Source organism: Melanotaenia boesemani, chromosome 15 (genome assembly GCF_017639745.1).
Source record: "Melanotaenia boesemani isolate fMelBoe1 chromosome 15, fMelBoe1.pri, whole genome shotgun sequence".
NCBI classification, from domain to species: Eukaryota; Metazoa; Chordata; class Actinopteri; order Atheriniformes; family Melanotaeniidae; genus Melanotaenia; species Melanotaenia boesemani.
In genome coordinates this window covers 32,024,363-32,051,847 of record NC_055696.1, presented here as the reverse complement: position 1 = coordinate 32,051,847, position 27,485 = coordinate 32,024,363, and the positions used below count along the sequence as shown (strand labels likewise).

Here is a 27,485-nt window from a genome sequence, read left to right as displayed (position 1 = left end):
ATAACCATAATCATGAACGATAATAAACTGTATACTTGAAAAGTACTGATAAAAATGATATCATGAATAAAACATAATAAAATAATGTTAAAAATAATAAAGCAAATTGAAAATAAAATAATAAGTTTTAAAAAACTTTAAACTAAAACTAAAACCCCTCTTATTTACTGTTTCTAGCTTTATAACTTATGCAAGTGGGTTGTATTTCTAAGTAAATCATTGTGAAATATCCCTTAAGAATTTGGCAGGCTGTGATATATAATCTGAAGTTATAATGTTTGTTTGATATAAAAAATCTGGTAAGTATAGTTTACTAGACGAACAGGGCGTATGACTAAAAATAGTCACTTTGTCCTTTACCTGATTCGGGCGTATGATCAAATATGATCACTGTGTTGTTCATGTGGTAATTTTGCTGATTTATTGAAATCGAACACAAACAACAGATATGCCGTTATGCAGCGCTACTTTTCAACTATGTAATGTGAGAGTTTCATAAACTTACCGTGGTTCGTTTTAAAAATCCAACAGTAAAAGCAGAACAGGCGTTTTCAGCTTCCGGAAGTTTCACACGTCACAGATACCCGCTGATTGGTTGGACCGCACAATATCCATCTTCCATCCTCCATCTCCACAATCTTCAGATGGTGCATGCCTCCGCGCCGTCCATTAATTTATGATAATGGACACCTTGTCGCGCATTATCCCTTACATATCTGCAACACATATCCAGTCTGACTATTAAATGTTAAAACGGCTTGCCATAGTGGGGGTGTTGACCTTTAAGGAATATGTTGTGTATGAGTGCTCTCATATTATGTCATAGTTGTATGTTATCTTCTGCACAGTATAAATAAAGGAGGAAGTTGGAGTACCTTCTTCCGGCTAAGAAAACGCAGATAGAGCAGTGTGTGTGTGTATTTTTGCCTCCGTAAATTATTACATTAATCTGGCTATACTGCCCTTATGATCTTGGTGACAACAACAGTGACTAATAAAAAGCAACTAACAGAAGAGGTAACAGCTCCAAAACTACAAGGTCAAGACTAGCAACCTGTGAAGAACCTCTCCATCTCTTTACCAGAGTTTAACAACATTCTCAACCCCACAGTGACACAACTTTTCCAAATTCAGTGCAGTTCATACAAACATGGCACATTACATCTATTTTAGTCACAGTATAACTGGATGTTCCTTTATTGACCTATCCAAACTAGCAGGTGGTTTCAGTAACAGATACAAGCCGGTCCCAGTCCAGAGACAGACCGGAGGCCTGTACGACGAAGCGTGATTAACATACCCCGGATATCTTTCTGCTACCTGGGTTGACTTAGACATCCAGGATCCTGATATGACGAAGCCGGTTATCAACTCGATAATTCAACCCAGGATTTTCCACCTTCATTAATACGCACTCACATAAATAGGGGTGGAGTTTGCAGCGTCCGACCCATCACAAACATGGAGAAACCCTGCAGAGCAGCTACTTCACCATGGAGGAGCAGACAATTATTATAAATAATTATTCTTCAGAAATATGAAGACTTTAACTAATCACCCAGGCCAGAAACAACACTGTTGCTGCAGCAGCAGCCAGAAAGGAATGCTGGCAGAAAATTGTTAAGGCATAAATTTGTAAGATCACATGATATTTATTCATGGGAGCTAAACAGACTTGGGAGTAAGTCAAGAACAAGAAACATATTTCAAAGTGCCCAGTGACAAGGCTTTACTTCTTCATCAGCATTTATCCATAGAAACTTCCTAAGCACATCAAAGTCGACTGGGCACACATTTTACAAGAGAACTGATTGGTCAGGAGAGGATCCTTTTTATACTCGTGGATCTCTTATCCAGAACATAACCTGTTCCAAAACAAGTAGTTCAGTGTAAGTTACCATAGTGATTGATCTCAGTAAGAAGTGAACCAGCTTGGTAGTACAGAAAACCCAGGGTTAACCCTGAAGTTACCTGGATAAGAGAAAATCCAGCCTCATCGTACAAGCCTCAGGTGTGAAAGCATAAAGGGCTAAGAAGTCAACAGAAGGTTGCTTACATGCACTGCCACACCAAGCCATCAATTTCCAATTCATGTACTGCTGAGGCTGTTTTGTGAGAGCTACAATTTGGTGGAGGGAGTGCTGGAAGAATAGTTGACTAAGTTAATATGGATGTCCTCTTAGATAGAATGGCAGCTACACAAAAACAAGGCATGCATACAGATAATATCATGAACAAAAGACCTCCCATTCCTACGTTTAAAGTCCAGTCCAGTCCATTCACAAAGGCGTTTTAATATGAAACAATGAACTTGCACTAGACCCAAGGGAAACATACCATTACCCACGCTTCCAAAAAGTAAACTACACTTTGTTGCAGTATTAAAGTTGTAATGCTTCCCGGGTGCTCAGATGCTCCTCGGTACAGCAGGAATGCGAGCTGATCCACTGAAAATAAATAGAAACAGTGTCAAAGCTGTGTCTCTGGCCTAAACTGTGTCAGTATCTATATTTAATTCACTTGGTTTCATGGCTGGTAGTTTTAGGTTTCACACAGGGCAATAAGTGCTTCTCGGAAATAGAAATGTTTTTAGCTTCGATCTCATTTAAGGTCACTAAAAGCAATACTACATCAGGGGCTACAATTTTTGCAGCTTTTCAGCTTGTTTCTCTGTTCCTCTTTTAAATTAGTGCAAGATTTTCAAGTAGCTCTCAAAAACATTTTATATAGTAGACTGCAGTATGTTATCTGTGCTGAGCTGTTGTAGCAGCCAGATTTTAAAAAGACAAACCAAAAGCTTGTAAGCATTTTTTCACCTGGAAATATGGAGATTCAACAAGCATGCCACCATAAAAAAAAAGGGAGAACTAGATGAGAAATGACACTTTCTATGCTCTTTTATCATTGGGCAATAATCTATTGTTGTACCATCAAAAATGCTAAAATAGTTCGCAACATTAAAATCTTTAGATTTTTGTGTGTTTAAATAAGGCATGAGATATTGCTAGTGCTGGGCTGGACTCCGTTTGTACCTCCAAAACTGCCTTAATTATTGGTGGTATAGATTCAAAAAGATGTTGGAAACTTTCCTCAGAGGTTTTCTCCGTATTGACATGACAGCATCACACAGCTGCTGCAGGTTTGTCAGCTGCATCCATGATGAGACTCTCCCGTTCCACCACATCCTAAAGCTGCTCTACTGGACTGAGATCTGGTGGCTGTGGAGGCCGTTGGAGTCCAGTGAACTCATCGTCATGTTCTAGAAAGCAGGTGGAGATGATCTGAGCTTTGTGACATGGTGCATTATCCTGCTGGAAGTAGCATCAGAAGATGCTCCACTGTGGTCATAAAGGGATGGACATGGTCAGCAACAATACTCAGGTAGGCTGTGCTGGTTAAACCAGGACACGTTGGTACTAAGGGACCCATAGTGGGCCAAGAAAATATTCCCCACAGGCATATTCTTTTCTCACAATCTAATAGCAGTTTTTTACTCTTTACTGTAAAGGTGAAACAGTCTAGACAAATGAGACACTGAACATATCAAAACTCTCACTTTCTTCAGGTCGAACATTCACTGTTTTATCACAGACTGTTTTTTTATGTTTATTATTATTTATGTGTAGAAGTGTATTTCATAATAAAGATATGTTTTAAAATTTAATGAAGATATGACTACACATGACTACACTACACTAAACCCTGGTTATCTGGTCCACACATAAATCTTCACCCTGGGAGGCAAAAAGTTTGGTTTCAGTGTCCGATTGCAAACAGTTGACATTATAATGATAATTTATCAAAACTTTAACAACTAATAACAACAAATATTTACTTTTGGCATTACACATCCAAACCAAGTAGAGATGCCAAGGTTTACTATCACAAATTTTAACTCAGTGAATGTTAATGAGTGTTAAGGGTTTACAGATCATCATAGCTGATTGGTGGAAAAGTATCTGTGTAGTTATTGAGATGATTCAACATGAAGCCATATACTTGATGTTATAATGTTATTGTTACTATTTTAACACAACTAAACAATCACAGTAAACATGATTTTAAAAAACACAATTCGTGCAAATAAAAGTGGATATAAAAAGTACACACATTCCCGGTAAAATTCCAGGCTTTTGTGATTATGGAATTTTGATGGAATCACAAAAAAATAGCAAAACTTATCCCACCTTTAAAGCAACACTCCTGGAGATCAATACAATGGCCATTTTAAATGTGCAACATGGCTGATTCAGCAAAGAAACTGTAAAAGAAATTATCGGAGAAAGAGAGGAACAGAAAGAGAGAGAGTGACAGAGCAAGACATAAAACAAGAGTCAACATCAGACTTTTACTTGCTGGAGAGCGCTCAGAGAAGAGACAGGACTAAAATGGATGCACAATTATCCATATTAGGGGCTCAGTGAGAAATCTGTGACATCTGCCAAAGTTCAGTAGTACTACTTTAATAACCAGCAATAAAAAATAAAAAAATGAGAAAAATTAAACTACTAAGTCTTAGAAAACACAATAAATTTACCATCCGTTAGAATCATGGAGGGCTAAATATAGGGCTGACAAAGAAAAAATAAATACTTTTTGTAGTATACTCAATAGGAAATTATTATGAGATGTTTTGAAAGCTTTGAAAACTTCTCACCTTCTAACCTTTCTAACGTTACATTTACATAACATTCCAAACCTGACAACACTCATATCATCACACAGAGTGCTGGAGCTTATATTGCTGTCAGGAGGTGATTTACAGCGTTGTTCTGCACCGCTCTGTCCATGTTTGTTGTATGTGTGGGGCTGATGTTCAAGTTGCATAGGGGAAAAATGAAGAGCAGAACTGTAGAATGAATCATCCTAAGTGGCTGTCACATTGAGAGTCCCACCTCCCTCCTGCTGTGCGACGTGCTGACCTGGGACCAGAGCGCATTTCCTGTACTGTGCACATCCTAGCCTGTAAGCAACCACCAGTGTTTCTTCCACTGGAACAAATGGTTGTGTTGAAGCTGTTCTTGCTCTTACATTCACTGGGGAATATTATGAGCTTGAGCAGCACTGGTTTCCATGGCAACACACAGCTCAGTCTACCAAGTGCTGACAATATAGCAGGAATGTACTGGATGAGGCCATGGCGTTGGATAACATTTCTCTGTTTCATCCTGTTTCCGTGAGCCTAAGGAAGAACAATGCACTGCATCTGCTTTGTGCACAGAGCTGCCATTCATGCAACATCTGTTTTTTTGTCACGCTAAATATCGATGAATAGAAATACAATGAAACAGGTCTGTTAAGAAGATGTATGTTGTGAAGGTACTGAATAGTAGAAGCAAACATAACTGAAGTAATTTTAGTGTCCCCACAGACAGCGTTGGCGAGGGAATTGAGTGTTGTGGTGGTCGGTCATCGGGGTGTATGCAAAGTGTGTGCAGTGGGCGGAGATCAAACACACACTTTCTAAGCAGCCATATTAAATATACACCTGTTTTCTTAGCTATTGTTCTTTAGAGCAGTGTTTTTCAACCTTTTTTGAGCCAAGGTACATTTTTTTCATTGAAAAAATCACGAGGTACACCACCAGCCACAAATGTTAAAAAAAGTTAAACGCTGCAGCCTATATTAACAATATAAAGTCAGTCATTCTCATCAAAGTGGCTTGAATAGGAATCAAATAAACACAAAGAAAAAAGTATTTCATAATATTTCATATTTTTACTCACTCAGTGTGAAACCTGGGCCTGCTGGGATGAAATCCTCAAAGAAAGACACACACGAAGCTCTTCTTCAACAGCTCTCAGTCTCTCTCTGTTTTTAGTTTTTATAGCAGTCAGGCTTGAAAAGCTCACCTCACACAGATATGTTGTGGAAAATGGAAGCAATGTCACAACAGCTTTGTTTGCCAGGGTGGGGAACTCCTTGGCAGTAGCCAACCAAAAACTGTCCAAAGGTAGATCAGCGAAGCTTAACTTTAAACCGCGATTTTGTCTCAGTTCAGTTAGTTCCTCCTGCTCCTGTAAAGTCATGTCTTTTCCAACAACTGATGCTGAGCTATCTGGATCCCTAACCCAGTCAAGGCACTTAGCGAAGGCCGAAGAGAAATAAAATGACATCTTCTCCTCAAGTCCAGACTAAACATGGAGAAGCAGCATTTAGCTGTTATGCTGCAAACAAGTGGAACAAACTGCCAGTGGAGATTAAACTTTCCCCAAATGTAGACATTTTTAAATCCAGGTTAAAAACATTTCTTTTCTCATGCGCCTATGCATGAAATCTGCATGTTAACTTTTTTAACTCATCTTGTATTTAACCATTTTAATGTAATTTATTATTTTATTGTGATTATGTGTTGATGCCTTTTACTATTTCTAAATATCTGTAATGCTTTTGTTTTATGTAAAGCACTTTGAATTGTCCTGTACATGAAATGTGTTGTACAAATAAACTGTCCATCGTTGCCTCAAGAGTTTTCAAATGTTTAGCTATTATTTCACACAATGCAGCAGTGTTAGCATCTCACCATGTCTTGCTGAGAGGGAACATTTCAAGGTTGCCACTTTTCATATGTTGAAGCCAGAGGTGCAGCTTTGAACGGAATCCATTTATTTTATCTGTACTTGTAAGCAGGTTTTCATTTCGGCCTTGCATTCGTGTATTCAGTTCATTCAGATGATGAAAAATATCTGCCAGCCTTGCACACCACTCTTCACTTGCAAGCTGCTTTGCCAAATCAGACCTCTCATTTGTCAGAAACACTTTAAGTTCCTCCCGCAGCTCATACACACGGGCCAGCACCTTGCCGCGCGACAACCATCGGACCTCCGTATAAAACAGCAAGGCTTTATGCTCCGCTCCCATTTCATCACACAAAGATGCAAATATGCGACTTTTCACAGGTCGTGACTTTACAAAGTTTACCATGCGCACAACATCATCCAACACTGGAACTAGGTCTGCTGGTAAAGTCTTGGCTACGAGGGCTTCACGGTGTATAAAACAATGTGTAACTATCACATCTGGATTTTTTTCCTTCACTCTACTTACGAAGCCTTTGGTGCGCCCGACCATGGCTGCAGCTCCATCAGTGCAGACACCCGTGCAGTTTTCCCACCTAAGGCCTCCTTTTTCAAGATATTCTGATGTGATCCAGAAAATTTCCTCTCCGGTTGTTTTTTCTGACAATGTCTTGCAAAATAGGAAGTTTTCTCTGATTGCATCTCCATCCACAAAACGCACATTGGCCAAGAGTTGAGCATGTCCACTAATATCAGTAGACTCATCAAGTTACAATGCAAATTTCTTACTGATGCGGATCTTTTCCAAAACCACACTTTCGATGTCTGCAGACATGTCATCAATACGTCTGGAAATTGTGTTATCTGAGAGAGGGACTTTGGCTATTTCTTTAGCTGCTTCAGGTCCGGGCATCTCATTTACAGTGGCTTTGCTGGCAGGAAGTATCAAGGTTTCTGCCACAGTGTGGGATTTTTTTGATTTAGCTACAAGTTCAGCAACATGGTAGCTAGCTTTAAGGACTCTCTCATTCACCTTTGGGGTTTTTCTCATGAAAGTGGCCTGCTTCTCCGTTTGTTCACACAGGCGAACAAAATAGTCTGCATTCTTGTCTTGAAGTGAAGGGTGTTTGGTTTGGAGATGGCGTTTAAGCTTACTTGGGACCATAGCACTGTTGGATTGCTTTTCACCACACACCAAGCACAACGGCGTCAGTGTCGCTGCATCCCTGGTGAAAGTAAATCCAAATGAAAGATAGCTTTTGCTGTACAGCCTCCGCCAGAGACTTTGCTCGAGCTTATCGTCTTTGCTCGAGCTTACCGTCTTTGCTTTTTTTTTTTACCTCCACTCATACTAGGGCCTTCATCTGGATCCGAATTTTGTCCAGAGTCTAGTTTGGAGTTCGCATTTTTCCTTTTCAAAAACTTTTCCATCACCGTCACCGTATAGTCTTGCTAGCCAAAATGCCACTGTCACTGCTACCTGTTGCATCCATGAATAACTCTTGTAAGTACAAGTCAATTAGCTACCTGCTGCCACCTACTGTTATTAAAGAGTAATAAATGAGAGCTCTGCCAGCAGACACTCGACAATGGCACAGATAGTAATTAAATTGCTTTCAAAAACGTTTTTTTACACCAATTAATTAAAATTAGATCATTTCCCACGGCACACCTGACAATATCTCGAGGCACACTAGTGCACACTGGTTGAAAAACACTGCTTAGAGTCATCTGCTGAAACATCTGCTGAAACTATTTTAAAGCTACAAGAAGCATTTGAAATTATTCAGCTCAGTCTTGTCTTTAGGTGTTGTTGTGCTGTGCAGCACTTTGTGCGACTGCGGTTGTTATAAACATGCAATAGAAATAAACTTGAACTTGAATGTTAATTCTTTAAAGAGAAGGGAAAATAAGAGGACTAATCTGTTTCTACCTCAAATGTTTTCTGTGTGTGTGTGTGCAAGCAAGAATGATGGGTAGAAGAGCGCTATGACTGAATGGAACAATGTTTTTAGAGATGTCAAATGATGAAAATTTGTTTAATCAGATTAATCACAGCTTACAAACCCTAATCATGATTAATCCCCATTCGTGACTATGACTGAAATATGCCCGTTTTTACTGTATTGTATTAACAAAAAGAGCCAAATATCTCTACCCATCACACATTTGTCAGGAATGTGTGAGGACTTTCCTGATGACTGGACATACCGTTATCTTTCTAAACTGTTCTCTGTTGCCAGCATTAAAAATAAAGGTTCCATTTATAAGAGACATTTTTAAAATATATTGCAGCGCAAAGTATCAATATTGCTGTGACGTCATCTCGTGTTCACAGCGTGTTTTGTTGGATATGTTCAGCAGGAGAACCAGTACTGTTTGATTAGATTTTGATAAGGAAATTATTTCATTTCTGAAAAAACTTCTTCCTACGCAAACCATTGTGTATTATTTCAGCTTTTAATCTCTAGAATCACATTGGTATGGACAACCCATGTCTGACAGCTGCTTCAGATGGGAGGAGAAAGGTAGAAACTCAGTGTTTCTTTATGGTGAACTTACCATGTTACCATGGTAACAGACTCGAGGTAAGAACGAAAAAAAAAAAACCCCAGTTTCCTTCAACTCAGGGTTAATATACACAGAGTTTTGACTTAACCTGCTCTCTGGAACAGGGTCCAGGTGTATTGCTACCTCTAAAACCTAGAGGACAGTTGGTGATTTTGAACTAAAGTATACCTTTTTGGACCTCCTCTCTATATTCAGGACTAAATGCTATTAATTGCAGTTTTAGTATATTAAATCTCTCTGTAGGAGCCATTATTTCCTTTCCTTATTTGGTCCAGGCTCATCACGGTGGTGGTATTTGTTTATATTGAGAACGGCACAGGTGACTTGAATTCCCCTCCGCTATTGGTGGCAGGGTGGAGGGGAAGGGCATATATGGGTGGAGACGGCAGAGCGTGGCGTGCTTGGGTAACGGGAGGTCGTATGGTTTTTTTACCGCTACGCTAAGGAACGCTAAGAGGATAGAACACTGACAGAGAACGCTGAGACCACGCTGAAAGTCACGCTGATAGTCAGCAGAAAAGGAAAGGTTAAGAAGTCAGAGAACGCTAACCAGCTTAGCGCCTGGACACATCTTACCTGTTGGTCGTCATAGCTCATTAGACTCATCTTTATCACTTCCACCTGCCGTCGTATACCGCCATCTCGGAATGCTAGTAACTATATCTTTTGTGCAATAAATGGGAGCTAACCCGAACAAACCTTATCGTCTGGACAGTGTTTCATTGAAGCGCGTTATAACCAGGATCCCCCGTACCCAGAGCGACTAATAAAGGATAGGACAAGATACTCTCTGTGAGTCCAAATGTATGGAAGCGTGGAGCTGTAACCCCAAAAGAAAAATAGGAACGTATGTTATCGTTTTATTTAAAAAATGTGAAACGTATAACGTTATAATGTGATAGTTTTATTTTAAAAACGTATAACGTTATAATGTGATAGTTTTATTTTAAAAACGTATAATGTTATAAAGTGATAGTTTTATTTAAAAATGTAAAACATATAACGTTATGGGATAGTTTTATTGGGATTAGTTTGTACTTTATTGGAGAAGTTTGGTGAAGCTTGGAGGACACTAAATAGTAAATGGTCTGTACATATATTACGCTTTTATCCAAAGCGCTTTACATGTACTTCACATTCACACACTGATGGCGGAAGCTGCCATGCAAGGCGCTCAACCACGACCCACCAGGAGCAATCGGGGGTTCGGTGTCTTGCTCAGGGACACCTCGACATGAGCTATCCGGGCCGGAATCGAACAGGCAACTCTTCGGCTGCAGGACGACCACTCTACCCACTGAGCCATGCCGCCCCAGGGGGTAGAGTTGATATTGTTGACGTTACACCCTTAAAGCAGACAGGAATACGTCTATGTGTCAGCAACTTATTTCTCCCTGTCCCAGCGGCGCATATTTTCAGGAGACAGCCATAATTACTGGTACATGTTATTAACTAAAAGCATCTGTGACAGCTCTATGCTATCCGTACAGATTTTGGTTCACATTAAAAACTCTTGGATAAGTTATTTACTAATAATAATAATAATAGAGCATGTTTACTAATCTGAATAAAATTCCATGTTCATCTCTGAGGTTTCCAAATTCAGTAAAGCAAAAAAATTTCCCAGAGGGACAGAGCATTAGTCTGTTACAGCTAAGGATCAGTGCTGTTCCTAAATGTTGGTAGATAAAGGGGGAGTACAGAGTTTTAAAATCCTTAGATGCTTATGTTCCATTGTTTCTGCATTTTATGCTTTGCCCATGGTAAATACTCCAATGCTTCAGTTCTTCACAATTCAACATTCAGTTTTAACATTTTTCAACCATTTTTGTTGTTATCACTATAAACTGTATATAAAATATGGATGAACCACTTATCCTCGTTTGTGGAAGTACAATCTCATTCAAAACTGCTAAGTACTGGCCACAAAAACATTTAGGTTCTTCAGCTGAATCCAAATCAAATTATACAAACTTCTCATAAAATACTAAGTCAAGATATTTTTCTGGAGCTCATTAAAAAAAACTGATTTTTGTCAACTTCAGCTTTTATCTTTTAGTTTTGGGTCCCATCTCCATTGTTTCTTACAACTATGTTTGAAAGTAAGAACAATATGGAGACAGTCTTGAGGAAAAAGTCAAAGTTCACAAACAGAAGTGTGATATCGGTGGTGACATGTTATATATTCATCTATGATCACAATGCCCAACATTATACAAACGTCTGAGACTATTCCTAACAATGGTAAATGTCAGTAAGCATCATTTTGTTTGGTATGTCTTGCATCACTAGTACTATTTTGTTGTTTTTGTACATTTTGTATTGCATTTAATCTATCAATGACAGAAATCCTTGACTGTGGGGTGAATAAACGCTAACAGACACTTTTTGATGCAGTAAACTTCAGTGCTTAATAAATGCATGAATATTTTCTTGTTATATAAATTGACTTAAAGCAACTAACTTAATGCTTTGTAAAGTTTTTTTTTCCCCCACATAGTCTACCTCCTTTAGTGGACAGTTATGTCATCTTGCACATTGATTTTAACCCAGTTTTATATACTGATGCTACACAGAAGAAAACAAAATTCTGATTGGATAAAGCCATGAGGTGTCCATATAGCATATGTTGCATCTCCTCAATAACCCATAAATTTATTCATCCCGGTTAAGTGCTGGTATTAGTTATGCAGTTTATAAGTAGATACAAGTACTGCTTGAACTTTTTGGTAAATGTTTTGTCTGTGATTTATTTATTTTTTATTTATATTTATACCGGACTATGTACATTTTTAACATAAATGTTGCCATTTGATATGTTTCACCAGAGTTAGACAGAACAAGAGATAAGACAAGAGTATAGATTAGACAGTCTTTGGCTGAAGAACGAAGAAAGATCACAGTATAGGCAGGATGCAAGATGGATAGTGAATTAGCCATTGATAGGGGAGCATCACTGAGAAAATTCGCTAAAGTTCCGTAATGCGTCTTTAAGATCAGAAAGTTACATAGTACTACTTTAATGACTGAAATGGTAGTAGCTAATGATTAATGCTCAGCAAGTGTATTGCAATAAAAACTAAGGTTTTTTATTTTATTTTTACTTTTTTTATCAGTTAAATGTTTCATCCACATAGAGCTGAAATTTTGAGAGCCCAAACATAAATTTTAGAAACCCTGATGCATCTTTTCTGAATATCTTGTATATGAAAACTAGACCAGAAGCTACAACAATGGTGGATAACTGTGTTGTGTTTGTGTTGCAGAAGCTACTGAGCACAATGTAGCTCAGTAGCTTGTAGAAAAAACTACTCATCTTCATTCCACACAAATGTCGTATTTTTAGCTCAATTCCCGGCCCTTTTCTTCTTCATATGTTTGTTCATGTTGCATGAGTTTGTGCATGCTCGTGGTCTTCCTATTTCTTTTTGGTGTATTCCTGTGGCAGTGCTACAGCACCACCTACAGGCCTGGTATGTACTACAGTATTTTCAGTGGGTTTGTGTTGACGTACTCATTTCTTGAAACAATCCTGACTTTACAGAAAATATTTTAAAACCAAAATCAGTATCCACGTGGATGTAGCCTGAGTTTCATATTATGGCACATTTCTTAAGTTCCTGAGTTGATTTGACAAAAGAAGATTCTACACACATTCATTTACAATAATGATATATGTCAAAGTTTTTTAAACACTATCATAGATTACAACAATTAACTGAACTCATGACCTGTGGTGGGTTTTCAACAGGAGAGTCTCAAATGATCACAAGTCACGTAGTTACTGTTTGTAATTTTGACAGAAAAGGCACTGCTAACAATTGCCCACATTGGATCTTCAAACCATACTCACTTCAAACTCATCATATGTTAATAATGACTGGAGTTTTAATATGTACATGTGTATTAGGGCTGCAACTAATGACTGTTCTGATGGTCGATTAGTCATAAACTATTAAAACGACGAGTCGACCAATTGAATTATGTATCTCATAATTATTAAATGGATCTTTTTCATTTTCAACTTTGAAATCTTGCATGAGGTTATTATGTAAGTCCAACCTGCCTCGTCGTTAAATGTTCGAGCATAACAGACGTACTTCCGTGGTATGCAAGGCCCGCTTTAAAAATCTCACGTGTATTTATTTTGCACGTTTAACGTGAAGTTATTTCAGACTTTTGACATCCTCTGCCACCGTTTTGTTCCCTTGTCGGTCGACATATTTTTCCTCTGGCGAACTTTATTGCGCATGTGCAACTCTCAGCAGAGATAAGAAAAGAAGACAATTTCTCACTCTGTAGTTGTGGACTATTTTTATTGTTGACTATTGTCAACAACGTCGACTAGATGTTGCAGCCCTAATGTGTGTGCATAAATATATATACACTACCGTTCAAAATTTTAGGGTCACTTCCCTATTGAATCCCATGGCAAAGTGACCCAGAACTTTTGAACGGTAGTGTATATATATATATATATATATATATATATATAGTTTGTTATTTTAATCAGGTACTGTTTTTCTTTTAATGTGTGTATGACTTTGTACAATGTGTGATTGTATACTGAGCACTAGCGAAACAGAGAAATGTATTTCACTTCCATATATTCTGAAAGCGTTTGATGAAAGTGACAATAAACTGAACTAAACTGAGCTCAGGAATCAAGAATGTTAAGTAAGGGATAATGCAGGACAAGGTGTCCATTATTAGAAATTAATAGACGACGCGTCGGACAGTTGCTTCCGCGTTGCTATCCTGCTTATACTATGGTCACTTACGAAAGAAATAAATATGAAATCAATTACTAATGTGTTAATGTTGTTTTTAACTGTTAAAATTAAGGTTTTTACAAGAAGCATCTGAACGGACTATTTAATATCTCTCTTTGTGACGTGTTGCCAAGGTAACCGGCTCTGACACAGAACCTGCACCTCGGTCGGCCGCAACTGTTGTATTACACCTAATCAGTGGAGGGAAGTGAGATGATTGCTTAACGTTATGTTATATATATTATATATTCTGAGTTTCTGTTGCCATTGTTGCCAGCTAGCGTTTAGCCAGCGCAATAATTTACAACAATAAGGCTATTTGACCGGAACTTTTTTTTATAGGTGTCCTATAACACTTTTTAACGGACACCCTACAGCCAATCAGGATCGAGTATTCACCCAGACCATAGTATAAAGAGTCAGGCATTATCTCTTACATAACACATGGTTCCCCTAAAGAATCAATTTTGAATATTCAGGCTTTTCCGTTCTTGAAATGTCACAGTTGCAGGATGACCTACCATGGCAATGTGGAAAATGTCAGCAAAGGTTTCATAATGAAACTTTTTTTTTTCATAATGATATGTTTAATAAGTAGTTAAACACATCGGTGGGATGAAGGAAGAAAATAAAAGAGAATGAATGAGTGGTGTGGTGGTTGTTCGTCCCCTATGTGTTGGCCCTGCGATGGACTGGTGACCTGTCCAGGGTGTACCCTGCCTCTCACCTTTTAATGCTGGGATAGGCTCCAGCTTACCTGCGAACCATATTGGACCAAGCAGTACAGAAAATGAATGAGAGAATGAATGAATGAAAATAAGTAAGCAAAAAATAAGCTGTCAAGGCAGGTTTTGAACTGAATCCCATAATTTAGGCAAATCCATGTGTAATCTGCAGCTTGTGCTTCGATTACCACTGCAGAAGGAAAACTGACCACACAGCTGTAGAACAGCTCCCTGTGCATTAAAAAGTGATGCTCTTGGTCAAGTGTTAGTGTGTGAAAAGCTGGAAATTCTTATCCAATCCAGGTTTGAAATCACTTTCTAACATTAACTCTTTGGAAATGATTGTGGTACAAGTAGGGCATCTTCAGCTTACTTAATTAGGTTCTTCAAATGATGCTATATACAACTCTTTTTAAAATATGTGTTTCACATGGGAATTTCGATGGGTTTCAAGTATGATTACATGGTTTTTAAATGTAATTATATGGCCTCACATGGAAATTATATGGGGTTCACATGGGTACATGGTCATTATCTGGCAGATACTCCACCTTTCAAGTAAAATTACGGTTGGCTGTGGCAACGCAATGGGATTACGGTTTACAAACCATATCTGCACCTGTCCCCCGACCCTCATCCATTGGTGTAAACGAGGCTATAGATGCCTTAGGTACATAATAGCATGACGCCATCGCAGCACCTTCCTTAAGCATAACCAAAATACGACTCAGAAACAAAGCAGAAGAATAGCAGTCATCCAATAGTTTGTGTTCTTTCTTCTTCTTTGTAACACAATTTTAAACAAAGATTTAATAAATAAAAAGAAAACCTGATGTTCTAAACAAGGAGCCATTTCTGCTTTGTTTTTATGCTAGGTCACATTGGAAATTACTTTTTTTTCAACCAATCAACAGACTGCATTGTGTCAAGCTCCACCCTTTTAGGTCAGATTGGTTAGATTGGTACCCAAATGCAAGGGTCCCAAAAATGTAGGATGGGTTGGGTCGGATATTTGGGTACCTTCCCAGGTTTTGCATGTGAAAACGCAAAAAAAAAATGTGTCCCAACCCGTCCCACACCTGTTGGTGGAAACAGCTACACTTTGTTTCGTACTTATACAATATAAGATAAAATCATTTGACTTACAGTAAATTAAATTGTTGTCTTTTGGGCAAAATGTGATGCATTTTCCCATTGCTTTATGGCCCTGGCAGGGTCACCCATGGCAAACAGGTCTCTAAGGTAGGGACCTGACAAAGTGCTGCTCAATAGACCCCTATGATTATTAAAAACAATGGATCCAGGTTTCCCTTGTTCAGATGTGGGTCATTGGGGCCCCCCTCTGGAGCCAGGTCTGGGGGTAAGCGCCTGTTGGCCAGGCCTTTGCCCATGGAGCCCAGTCGGGCTCAGCCCGAAAGGCTACAGAAGCTAACTCTAGGGACATGGAATGTCACCTCTCTGGCAGGGAAGGAGCCTGAGCTGGTGCGTGAGGTTGAGCATTTTCAGCTAGATATAGTTGGACTCACCTCGACGCACAGCTTGGGTTCTGGAACCACTGTCCTTGAGAAGGCCTGGGCCATCTTCCATTCTGGAGTTGCTCCCAGTGAGAGGCGCAGAACAGGTGTGGGCATACTTATTGCCCCCCGACTTGGCGCCTGTACATTGGAGTTTAACCCAGTCCACAACAATAACAGTTGGATCTGGAGGGGCCTAATTGGGAGGAATAGCACCCCTGACCTGAATCTGAGTGGTGTTTTGTTATTGGACTTCTAAGCTCATCATGGATTGTCCATAACAAATAATATTTTCAAACATAAGAGTGTCCACATGTGCACTTGCAGTGGTGTAGTCTAGTTCATTCTAGTGGGTATATCCCCCCCGTTATGGGGATCCTTCGCACCAGGAGTTTTGCCTGCTTGGACTGGGGGTTGTTGCCGTGGTGATCGCCCTTGTCACAGTGGCTGGGGGTCCTGCACTGCAGTCCTACAGCTGTGATGTGTTGTAATTAATGGACATTTAAGATGACTATGAATTGTCTTCATTTTTATTTATTTATAATAACATGCAAATATAGCATTAACTTTGTACATTTAAATAGATTCTACCAGCTTTAAATGTCCAACATTTACCTAACTTTCTGTTTCTCCTTTCTAACCAAGGATGCCTGTTTTTAAATTCCCCTAACTGACTCTCAGTCCACAAGGCCGGCCAGGTCCATTTCTTTTCTATGAATATGCATGCACACACACAGACACACACAACAGCAGTACCTCCCTTAATTTCCACGAAACCATCAGTTTAGTTTAGTTAGCTAGTTTTATATCATTTAATGTGCCAATCACCTGCTGTTTAACACATGAATTCAACTCACCAGGGCCCAGTTTCAGAAAGCGGGTTCAACAAACTCTTGAGTTAAAAGCGCAACTCTGGGTTGACCAACTCTGAGCTGTCAAACTCAGGGTTTTCACTAAACCCGCTTTCTGAAACGGGGCCTAGGTTAGATGGCAGCATCCGTGACCGTCTCTCCTCCCGCCTGTCAGGAGAAGCTGCAGCAGCCTCTTTGAGGTCATCAGGCTTCTTTCTGAACTGTCAGCGTTAATTGTAGTTTACCCCGAATCAACAGTGGAAACAGCACAAGTAGCAGCACGCTTACTGAAACAATGAAACTGTGATTTGACTTTGTTTTCTTTTCATGTTTTTTTTTTCGCGTTCCCCCTCCATTCTTCTTCTTCCTCTCATCCGCTTGTTACTCTTTAAATCGCGGTTGTCTAGCAACCAGCCACCAGATGATAGGAACGCAGGTCAGGATCAGGACAGACGGCCAATATGTATTCCCTCTGTGTCGGCTCAACGTCACATTTGACGGAATTCCTCATGGTCAAAATGGACCGGCTTTGTGGCTAATTTATAACCGGGAAAGTGAAAGTTATGTCACAAAACCATGTTGATACGTGTCTTTGTGCATTTTTTAGTGGTTATATGGAAATTTGGAACCTTTTCTAGTGGGTATACGGCGTATACCTGCATATCACGTAGACTACACCACTGTGCACTTGGCACCAGGACACTCTAGACCAGGGGTAGCCAACATTGGTCCTCGAGGGCACCAATCCGGCAGGTTTTCCAGATTTCCCTGCTCCAGCACACCTGACTCAAATTAAATGGATCCAACAGCCTATAAGGATCTCCACAATGACTCGTTAGTTTAAGTCAGGTGTGTTGGAGCACAGAAATCTGGAAAACCTGCCGGATTGGTGCCCTCGAGGACCGACGTTGGCTACCCCTGCTCTAGACCATAGTTTGATGATCGACTTTATAGTCATATCATCGGACTTGCGGCCGCATGTTTTGGTTACTCAAGTGAAGAGAGGGGCGGAGCTGTCAACTGACCACCCCTAGTGGTGGGTTGGCTCAGATGGTGAGGGATGGTGGGAGATGAATGAGAGGGTAACCGACCTGAGGAATAAGATCATGGCTAAGATAAGAGCCTGTCAACCCCAAGCGGCAACCTCCGCCTGTAAAATGTGAAGCCTATGCGAAAGTGCAAAAACTTGCAGTTCCCCCTTCATCTGCTAGGGGCTGGCTCCAAAACAGAGTCCATCCCCATAGACTCCAATGTTAAAAAGAACAATTTCACAGCAGAAATAACCTGTTCAAAGCCTGGTACAAAAAACATTTTAGTATTAATAGTTCAAGTTTACCTTTGTGACAAATGTGAGGGGGGTGAAGTTTTTTCAAACTCAACGTTATTTAATCTTGAAATTTGGCAAATTAAGGATGTGTCCTTTTGATTGACAGGTATCCAATATCTGTGGCAAGAAGGGAGAATGTAGCACAACCACGGTTTTAAGCTGGCTTAGCTTTAGCCTGCCTATCTCCGTTAGCTGGTTAGCTACCATTAGCTCCAGGTTAGCTCGGTTAGCTCTTAGCTACAAGAACCTTGGAGTTTGATGGGTATCAATCATCCACCCCACCTTGACAGTCCCTCTCTCTTCTCCACCTCCTTCCCAATTTTTGGATTTTCCGGGAATGACGACATGCTTGACGCTGCCAAGACGGCGACAGCTTCAATTCAGTTCTTTAGAAACCTACGGGTTACGTCACGGAGGCTCCATCCAAGATGAAACATGCAACTCCATAAATACATCAGGGAGATAGCCCCAAGGGATGAAGCACTGAGCGAATTCCTCAGGCAATGGGACCTGGAGGAGAATGAAATGGAGGAACCATCATGGAGGACAAACCCCTACATTGGATGTACCACCGACAGATAGCTGAAGTGGCAGATATGAACAAGTCCTATCAATGACTAGTGAGGGCTGGACTGAAGAACAGCACATGCGCCAATCATGGCAGCATGGGAGCAAGTCTTGAGTATCAGGGCAACTGATGTCCAGATCTACCACACCAGGCAGGACCTCAAGGTGCAGGCTGTGCAAAGAGGGCCGTGAAACAATCCAGCACCTCACAGCAGGGTGCAAGAATACATGAAACACCATAACCAAGTAGCTGGCATAGTGTACAAAAACATCAGTGCAGAATATGAACTGGAGACCCCTAGGTCACAATGGGAAACACCTCCCAAGGTGGTAGAGAATGAGAGGGCTAAGGTCCTGTGGGATGGAGCTCATCGAGTCTGGAAATCCCCAGAAACTGTAAAACAGTACATGATGGATTTTGGTCTCTGTGATGCTTGGTGCTCTCACGATCCCACACTAAGAGAATACATCTTCCTCTCTTCAGTTCACCATTCCTATTCTAGAATAGATTATTTCTTAACTAGCAGCTCGCTGATAAGTGACATGTCAGAAATCAGAATCCATCCTATTAGCATTAGTGATCACGCACCAGTATCATTCACTCTAAAAAAATAAGAACAATAAACCAGCAACTAGAAACTGGAGATTTAATACATCATTACTTAAAGATCAGCTAGTTTATCAGCTACTTTAAAAGAGAGAGGCGTAACAGTTTGTTGTCTGGTGATGGTGAGGGTCGTTGCCTTCTGTCTGTGGTGTTTTTGTCTCCTTTCTTCTTTCCCTTTTGCTTCTTTTAGCTATTTTCCTTCTTTTTCTGTCCCGTACGGTCAGGTCCAGCAAGATTACATAGATTCCGTGATTCAAAGTAAATAAATAAATTAATTAATCAGATTATCAAGAGGAGCCTTATACCAAAAAGCCTCCCCTTGGCAGAGCAAATGTGTTCAGCACGATACAGCAAGATCCTGTGGGACTTTCAGATACAGACTGACAAAATGTTGGTGGCCAAACAACTGGACATTGGGATCATGGATAAGCAGCAAAGGAAAGCCGTAGTGATTGATGTAGCCATCCCCAACAATGAAAATATCAGGAAAAGGGAAGAGGAGAATAACTGGAGAAATCTCAAGGACTCAAGGAAGAACTGGATAAAGCCTGGAAGGTGAAGGCAACAGTAGAACCAGGGGCTCCAACAGATACCTGGAGAAACATCAGACATCTACATCCAGGAGTGCAGTCCTAGGAACAGCTAGGATACTCCATAGGACCCTCAAGCTCCCAGGACTGTGGTAGAGGAACTGAGCTTGAGATGATCAGCCACCCAGCCTACCCAAGGGAGATGTGAATATACATATATATATATATATATATGTGTGTGTGTGTGTGTGTGTGTGTAATCTGGTGGGCCATAGGCAATTGGTGGCCTATGGGCCAAAATTGCCCTGCTGCAATACATGAGTATTTACATTGGGTTCACATGTAATTCATATAAGTTTCATTTGGCAATTTACATGGGATTCATGTTTTATTTACATGGGGTTCATATGGGAACTTACATGGATTTTGCATGTGATTAAATGGGTTTCAGGAGTTACCATGAAAATGTTCGAAAACCACAATTCCTATGTGCAAAACATGTGTTGCACGTGTGCAAAGGCACATGGGTTCACATGTGACATACATGTGGGTTTTCTGTAAGCGCGTAAATAAAAATGACAATGGATACTTGGCTTCACTTTCCAATTTAATTGGGTGTATCATGTAACAGATGTGTTGTGTAAAGAAAAAATATCTATTTATACAGATGAGTGTGAGAACACAACATTAACAATGAAGCTTAAATGGTCATGAAGAAAAGGTTGAGCAAGAATCAAAGAGGCTGAAATTTTAATGCTTCATTATTATGGTTGCACAATTCACCAGTAGTTTACCAAGAACAAAATTACACTGATGATGTGTGTTTTTAGATTATGGCAATATTATCTAAAGCTTCCATTCACAGTAACAGTAACATACACATCGTAATCTTTCATGCTGACAGTTTGATGGGAAAGCTCGTCTCCATCCAAGCTGTAGAAGTTCACCAGCAGCTTGTCGCACAATATTATGAATAAATTGACCACAAGAGGTTACTGTAGACAAAATATGGTTGTACAAGTACAACAATCCTGAAAAACTGCACTGGCCTGCAGCAAAATGTTATGCATTCAGACCTAATGTGTGGGATGAACATCGGCTCAAAGAAACGTCTGATACGAACACATCAGTGGACAATAATTTTATCTGTTGCTCGGTTCTCTTTCATTGTCACTGCTGTGTGGGGGAGTGTTAACCAGGTAACATAATCCAGATGTGGCCAAAACCAAGTGTAGGTCGCACGGGAACGCTTGCTATTTTAAGGCATCTCAACAGCTGAGCTCAGGCGCCATCGACATTAACATATAGAAATAATTCTCAGATCTTTGGAGTGTTTCTGAAATGAACTCATGTTTTGGGTTAACTGATCCTTAACAGGACATAAATAAAATAAATAAATCAAGTTCATAACTTTAAAATCATTCATTAGGTTCACGGTGTCTTTTTTCTTTTGGTGTGCAGCCCCCATATGGGTTGAGCTGAGGGTCTTCACACTGATTTAAAGAGCTCAGCACTGGTGAGAAAATTAGCCCGAAGCTGTGAAAGTGAGACAGACAAAAATAGTCCTTTCAAAAAGGGAGGGGGGTATGTTTCTCCAGTCCCTGTGGAAAATACACCCTTGCAGCCATCATGCAATTTTCCCCACAAATGCTCACTGTCATCATTAACACAAGCTTCAGTTAAACTCAAAACCATGGCCATTAGTTCATGGCTGGGAGAAACACAATCAAACTAAAGTGGAATCATGTTACTAGCCTAAATACTGTGTTAGCTTCAGGAAACAACCTACTGAAAAACACTACAGTTTCTGCATGGTGTCATACAACTGGTCAATAAAACAGATTAAAAACAGTGCAGGTCTGTTTGGGGGGATGCCAAAACTGAACAAATCCAAAATGATGTTTTATTAAAGATGAAGACACTGCAGCAGAAATCAAATAGCAAGCTTCAAATGCTCTGCAACAGATTCTGTTCAACAAGAGCTTAAATAAGTTTAAGATTTAACATTTTCTACTTTAAATATATACAACAGTTTGATCACTGTTCATTCTTCAACATCTAATTTGTGTTTTTTTCAGGAAATAATGTAGCCTACAGATTAAATATGTTAACTGAAAACTGGACTCTACCAGTCATGTTACCTCAGATTTTTGTTTGCTGGTTGAGCAGAAATCTAATTAGTTCTTTCTCAAAACTGAAATGCTGGAAAACTAAGATCATTTTTTAAAAATATATATTTTTACTATTGCATTTTAATTACCAGCGGAACTTTTTTTTATCCTTTAAAACAATCTAGTAAACAAATCCTGAGTAAGTCCAATTTGCAGATAGTTATCATAAACGGTTTCTCTAAATTTTCACTTTTTAAAACATTATTATCAATTCTTTTGTCGTTTGTGCCTGTTTTTGCTGTATTGGGAATGAGTGTGAGAGATGTGAAGTTTAAATAACGAATAAATTTGGTTTGCAACGACTGATCCCCATTCACTAATGATATAAAGCGATTTTTGATTTTTAAACCACAAATGAAATTAAACCTGAACATGATTTGGCTTTGTCTGAATAAGTTGCAGCTTCAGACACTAAGCAAATAACTTTTTAAGGCGGGATGAGGCGGTTTGGGAAGCTGCAGGGTAAGCGGTTAATGACTATAATTACACCTGTAATGCATAGAGAAATAAAACCTTTCCTGAGATAGATGCAGAGTTTTATGGCAGAGCTCTACGCTGAATTATTTTGTTTGGATCAGGTGCATCCGCAGGAAACAAGAGCAAACTGCCAGACTGGAGATTTCCCGTTGTCATGGAGATGGTGGAGGCGATCCAGATAATAATAATGATAAAAGACCGTTTGTTTCTGTCTTTTCATGCCTGTATGTGTAGCGGTGTGTCTCGATTATTAGCTTTATCCGTGTCCTGTGGAGATGTGAGGCCGCGGGCCTGCAGGCTAATTCAGCCTGGAACATTTTCTTCAACACCTTCCAGTTTCTTCCATGTCACCGGCTGCTTTCCCCTCATGTCAGCGGAGATAAATCGGCCACCCGAAACCTTCCAAATTTGGCCTCACATTCATCTATTTGTGGCCTCTTGGTTTTCTCCCTCTGCGAGCTGACAGCTTTCTTAATTAATCTTTGATTTCGTCTCATACTGTTATGTAACTATCCACCCCCACCGTCCTGCCCCCCCACATAACAGATGATTACATTTTAACTGGCGATCATAAAGCATCGCTACCGGGAGCGGCGCGCGTGAAGGGTTCTTACCTCGTGCAGCAGGTCAGCGATCACTCCAACGGTCATTGTAAGATGTTTGCTTCCCCACGAAAAGACTCCGCTGATGCTAGTTTCTGCAAATCAAACCCGCTCTGTGGAAACCGACCGATGAGGAGAGACACTAATTTCCCCTTTCCTCCATCCAGAGAGCGAGAGAGAGAGAGAGAGAGAGAGAGAGAGAGAGAGAGAGAGAGAGAGAGAGGCGGAGAAATGTGTGGTAATACAAGTGAATGTAACATGTTGAAGACATACACACTTCCATTTGTGTTTGAACAGTTTCTTCATCGACCATTTACCAGAACATAATTAAGTAATACAATGAGTATTATAGGAGTAAATAAGTTTTATCATGATATTTTTCATATTCACTAAGGGGATGATGATCAATTCTGCCACAATGCAGCACGACTCATGTGCCAGTGATCAATCTCTTTATTTAGATGCAGTAGCTAGGTGAGTTACTGATGTGTAGACAAATGCAAGACACATAATAAACATTATCTGGCCACTCTATTAGGTCCACCTTGCAAGTATTGAGTTGGAGCCCCTTTGTACCTCCAAAACTGCCTTAATTATTGGTGGTATAGATTCAAAAAGATGTTGGAAACATTCACACCATTACACCACCAGCAGCCTGGACTGTTGATAGGATGTGTGGTATGTTGTATGTAGTTTCCACAAAATTCTGACCCTACCATCTGAACGTAGCACCTGAAATGCAGACTCATCAGACCAGGTAACATTTTCTCTTCTTCTTTTGTCCAGTTTGCATGAACTGCAGGGCTGGACAAGACCCCACATGTTTGTATTGATTCGACACCAAGTAAATCCTGTATACCAAAGTTAATACTGACACTTTTTGCTTAAATTTCAACAATCATTTAATGAGTTTGCCTTTAATTATTTATCATTATTACTATCATAATCAAACAGTAAAACAATTATGCTCATCTGCATGGGTTTTGACAGATGAAGAGAAACGTCGGTTCTTCTTCTTTCTTAAGTTCCAGACAGAAAACATGTCTTCATGTTAATAAACCTGACCACTTCTGATTGCATCAGAGGCACGCTGCAGCAGGAAAGGGAGAAATGGACGCCATGTTTCTGTCATCAAAGCTAGTGGCCAGCAAAAAACAAAACAAACAAAAAAAAAACAATAACGCGTGATTAAAAAATTAACGGCGTTAATCAATTGTTGCGTTAACGCGCGATTAATGCATTAACGTGCCCAGCTCTAATAACTTTATGAAACAATGTTTTATGTGGGGCCCAACCGATACAAATTTTTTGAGGCTGATGACGTTTCCGATATTTGGCAGAAAAAATTTCCAATAACCGTTTAATCAGCTGATTAATTTAAAAAATATATAATGAATAAATTAATTTCTTTTTTGGTACCTTAACGTTTACACCAACAAAAATATATATTACAGGCAGAACATTTTACTGTTTTACAATATTTTGTCCTCATATTTTTAACTTTACAATTGAAGAATTTCCAAAAACATGCAACAAAGCATTGAATAACTGGGACATTATATGCCTTAAAAAAGTCAGTCTATAAATTAATTGTATAAATGAATGATGAATTAATTAAATACATCTTGTTTTATACTTCTCGCTGATTTAAATTAGAAGTAGGTTAAAGGACAGGTAGAAAAGCTTTTTAAAAAGTTGTAAACAGGTAAATGTGAGAGGAAATCAACCAAAACATTAAGTGTGGGGCATCTTATTTTAAAATTTGTGTTGTACAATTTTTCTACTGGAGCATACATGAATGTAGCTATCGGTTGCACTGATTATTTTATCCTTAAATGTGGACCAGGTGTATGCCTTATATAACCAACAAGTTGGGAAAACATTATTTATGCAGCCTTCTGATACTCTTTAATGTTAAATTACATTTTTTTTACTCCAATATTTTCTTTGCCATGAAATATATCATGGCAAATATCATATATGAACCAAAATATAAATCAAATATGATTTTCTCAAACGTGAAAAAGATGTCATCTTTGATAGAGTTGTATTTTATATATAATGGTCACAAATGGGTTGGCACTAATTTTAACAGTGTGAGTTGTTCTGTACTCTCACATATTTTGTACACTTACGTTATTTCTGCAGTTACTGGCTACTTAGTGAATGCTATGCTAGGTTGGGTTAACCACAGCAACGTTATTAGACGGGGAGCACCTTAAGCTAATTTAGCACAACTTTAGCATTGCAGCGTAAATAAAAAGCTGACTGACACAGTGAAGAGCGCGCCACTCATCATTACTAGTGCTGGGCAACGATTAAAATTTTTAACCACGATTAATCGCATTACATGCTGCAATAATCGCGATTCATCGCATTGTTACGAGCAAAATGTCTCTTTCCCTTTCAAAGAAGGCCTACTGCTATATAAAGATAATGCAGTAAATTTTGGTCTACAAACATCAGGGGTCTCCAAACTGCGACTCTGGAGCTGCAAGTGTCTCTCTGGACCTTCCACAATGCCTCTAAATATGTGGCTAAAATAGTTTTATTCTTGTCTTTCTTGTCATTAGGTTGGAAACCAGGGACTTCTTTTTTTTTTATTTTACATAATTTTCCACAAATATCTACATCCCTTAGAAGAAAGTCTGTTTATCCTCTTTTATAAAGGTTTTATGTTTTTCTTTATTTTAGACCTAAAATTGGAAATAAAAATGTGGTTCTTCAAATATAACAAATATCCCATGGTGGCTCTTCATTTAAATATATATTAAGTTGCCTTTTTGAAAAGTCTCGTAACATTTGTGTCTCTAAAGGAGTTTTATTTAGCTGGCTGAGGGGAAAATGGCTCTTTGAATTGGAAAGGCTGCAAACCCCTGCACTAAACACATAAACAGCTTTAGCTTCTCTTCATGTTAATAAACCCGCTCTTTCCTGATTACATCAGACACACCGCTGCAGCAGGGAAGGGAGACATGGACGCCATGTTTCTGTCATCAAAGCCAGCGGCCAGCAAAAAATTTACGGCGTTAATTAAGCGTTGCGTTAACACGCGATTAACGCATTAACGTGCCCAGCACTAATCATTACACATGGCAAACAGAGTCAAACTGAAACTGGAGACATGCTGAGTCATTAATTTTACAGCATTATTCTAAACTACCTGTCGGGAAGCTCCACTCAGCCCACTGCTGTAATGTAACCTGGCTGTAGCTACTAGCTACCCCTGCTGAAAGACAGGGGGATGACCCTGAAATTGAAAGGAGTCAGAGCTCCTTCTAGTGGACAAACGCCACGAGGACATCATTCTGCACGACTCTGACACTTAACAGCATTTACTGTTTTATGAGAAATTAAAAATAAATCAGCGTTTTTGAATAAACGGCCGATATTGGCCAGATTGAAAAGGGCTAATATCGGCCGATTAATTGGTTGGGCCCTAGTTTTATACATTTATCCCGGTTAAATAAACTCGTAAAAAATATAAATAAAAGGCCAGTCCATTCACAAATTAGGCCCTTCCATCCAGGAACCTGCCTTTTTATTTTAATTTGTATACTTTTGAATATCATTTTCATCTATTTAACAGCTATTTTATAGTCGTACTAAATCACCATAACTACAATCTATTCCTGCTTGTGCTCTTTCATCGCTGAGAAACTTATCTCTCAAGATATTTGTGAGTTGTGTGTATATGTCTATCCATATGCGTCAAATCTCACAATAACTTAAAGGGTGCGTTGTGTTCTGTAAATTATTGTGATATTTGGCTCGAAGTCATTGGCTAGCTTTGGTAAAGTAGGGGTACACTGATTTCTTTTGACAATATGAAGAAGGAAAAATTTGTCACACTGCAAGAATCAACCACTTCCAGCACCTTGGATGATTCCAGGAATCATCACCTAGCAAGATAGCATCTGCTGCAGCAACCACAGGTGTGTGTCCTTAATCGTCTTCTGCCTTTGGAGGCATGGCCTGCAGCTGGATTAAACTCAGTCCAACTCATCCTTTCTAAGTGTAGTAACTCACAATTACATTTTTACTGACAGTGTCTGATGCTTCTTTGATGTTTTACGGAGTGTCAAGTAACAAAGTACACGTACATGTTGACCTTAAGTAGAAATGTTTGCTATCTATATTTTACTGGAGTAATTACTTTTCAGTTGACATTTTACTCCCTATTTTCACACAATCATCTGTACTTTCTACACCTTATGTTTTAAGAGTATCCTTTTAACTCCAATTTAATAAAC

At 39.3% G+C, this 27,485-nt stretch overlaps 1 protein-coding gene across 2 annotated transcripts in view; it reads right to left on the bottom strand.

Moving 5' to 3' along the window:
- Positions 1–23,394, bottom strand: part of kcnj6 (potassium inwardly rectifying channel subfamily J member 6) — a 41,542-nt gene extending 18,148 nt beyond the window's left edge. The window contains exon 1 of one of the 2 annotated variants that reach the window (XM_042009031.1): positions 23,245–23,394. The gene's annotated coding sequence lies outside the window, so the exon portion shown is untranslated. Of the gene's footprint in view, positions 1–2,337; positions 2,431–23,244 lie in introns of those variants that run through there. The other variant, XM_042009032.1, reaches the window with a different exon arrangement.
- Between the last annotated feature and the right edge of the window lie 4,091 nt (positions 23,395–27,485).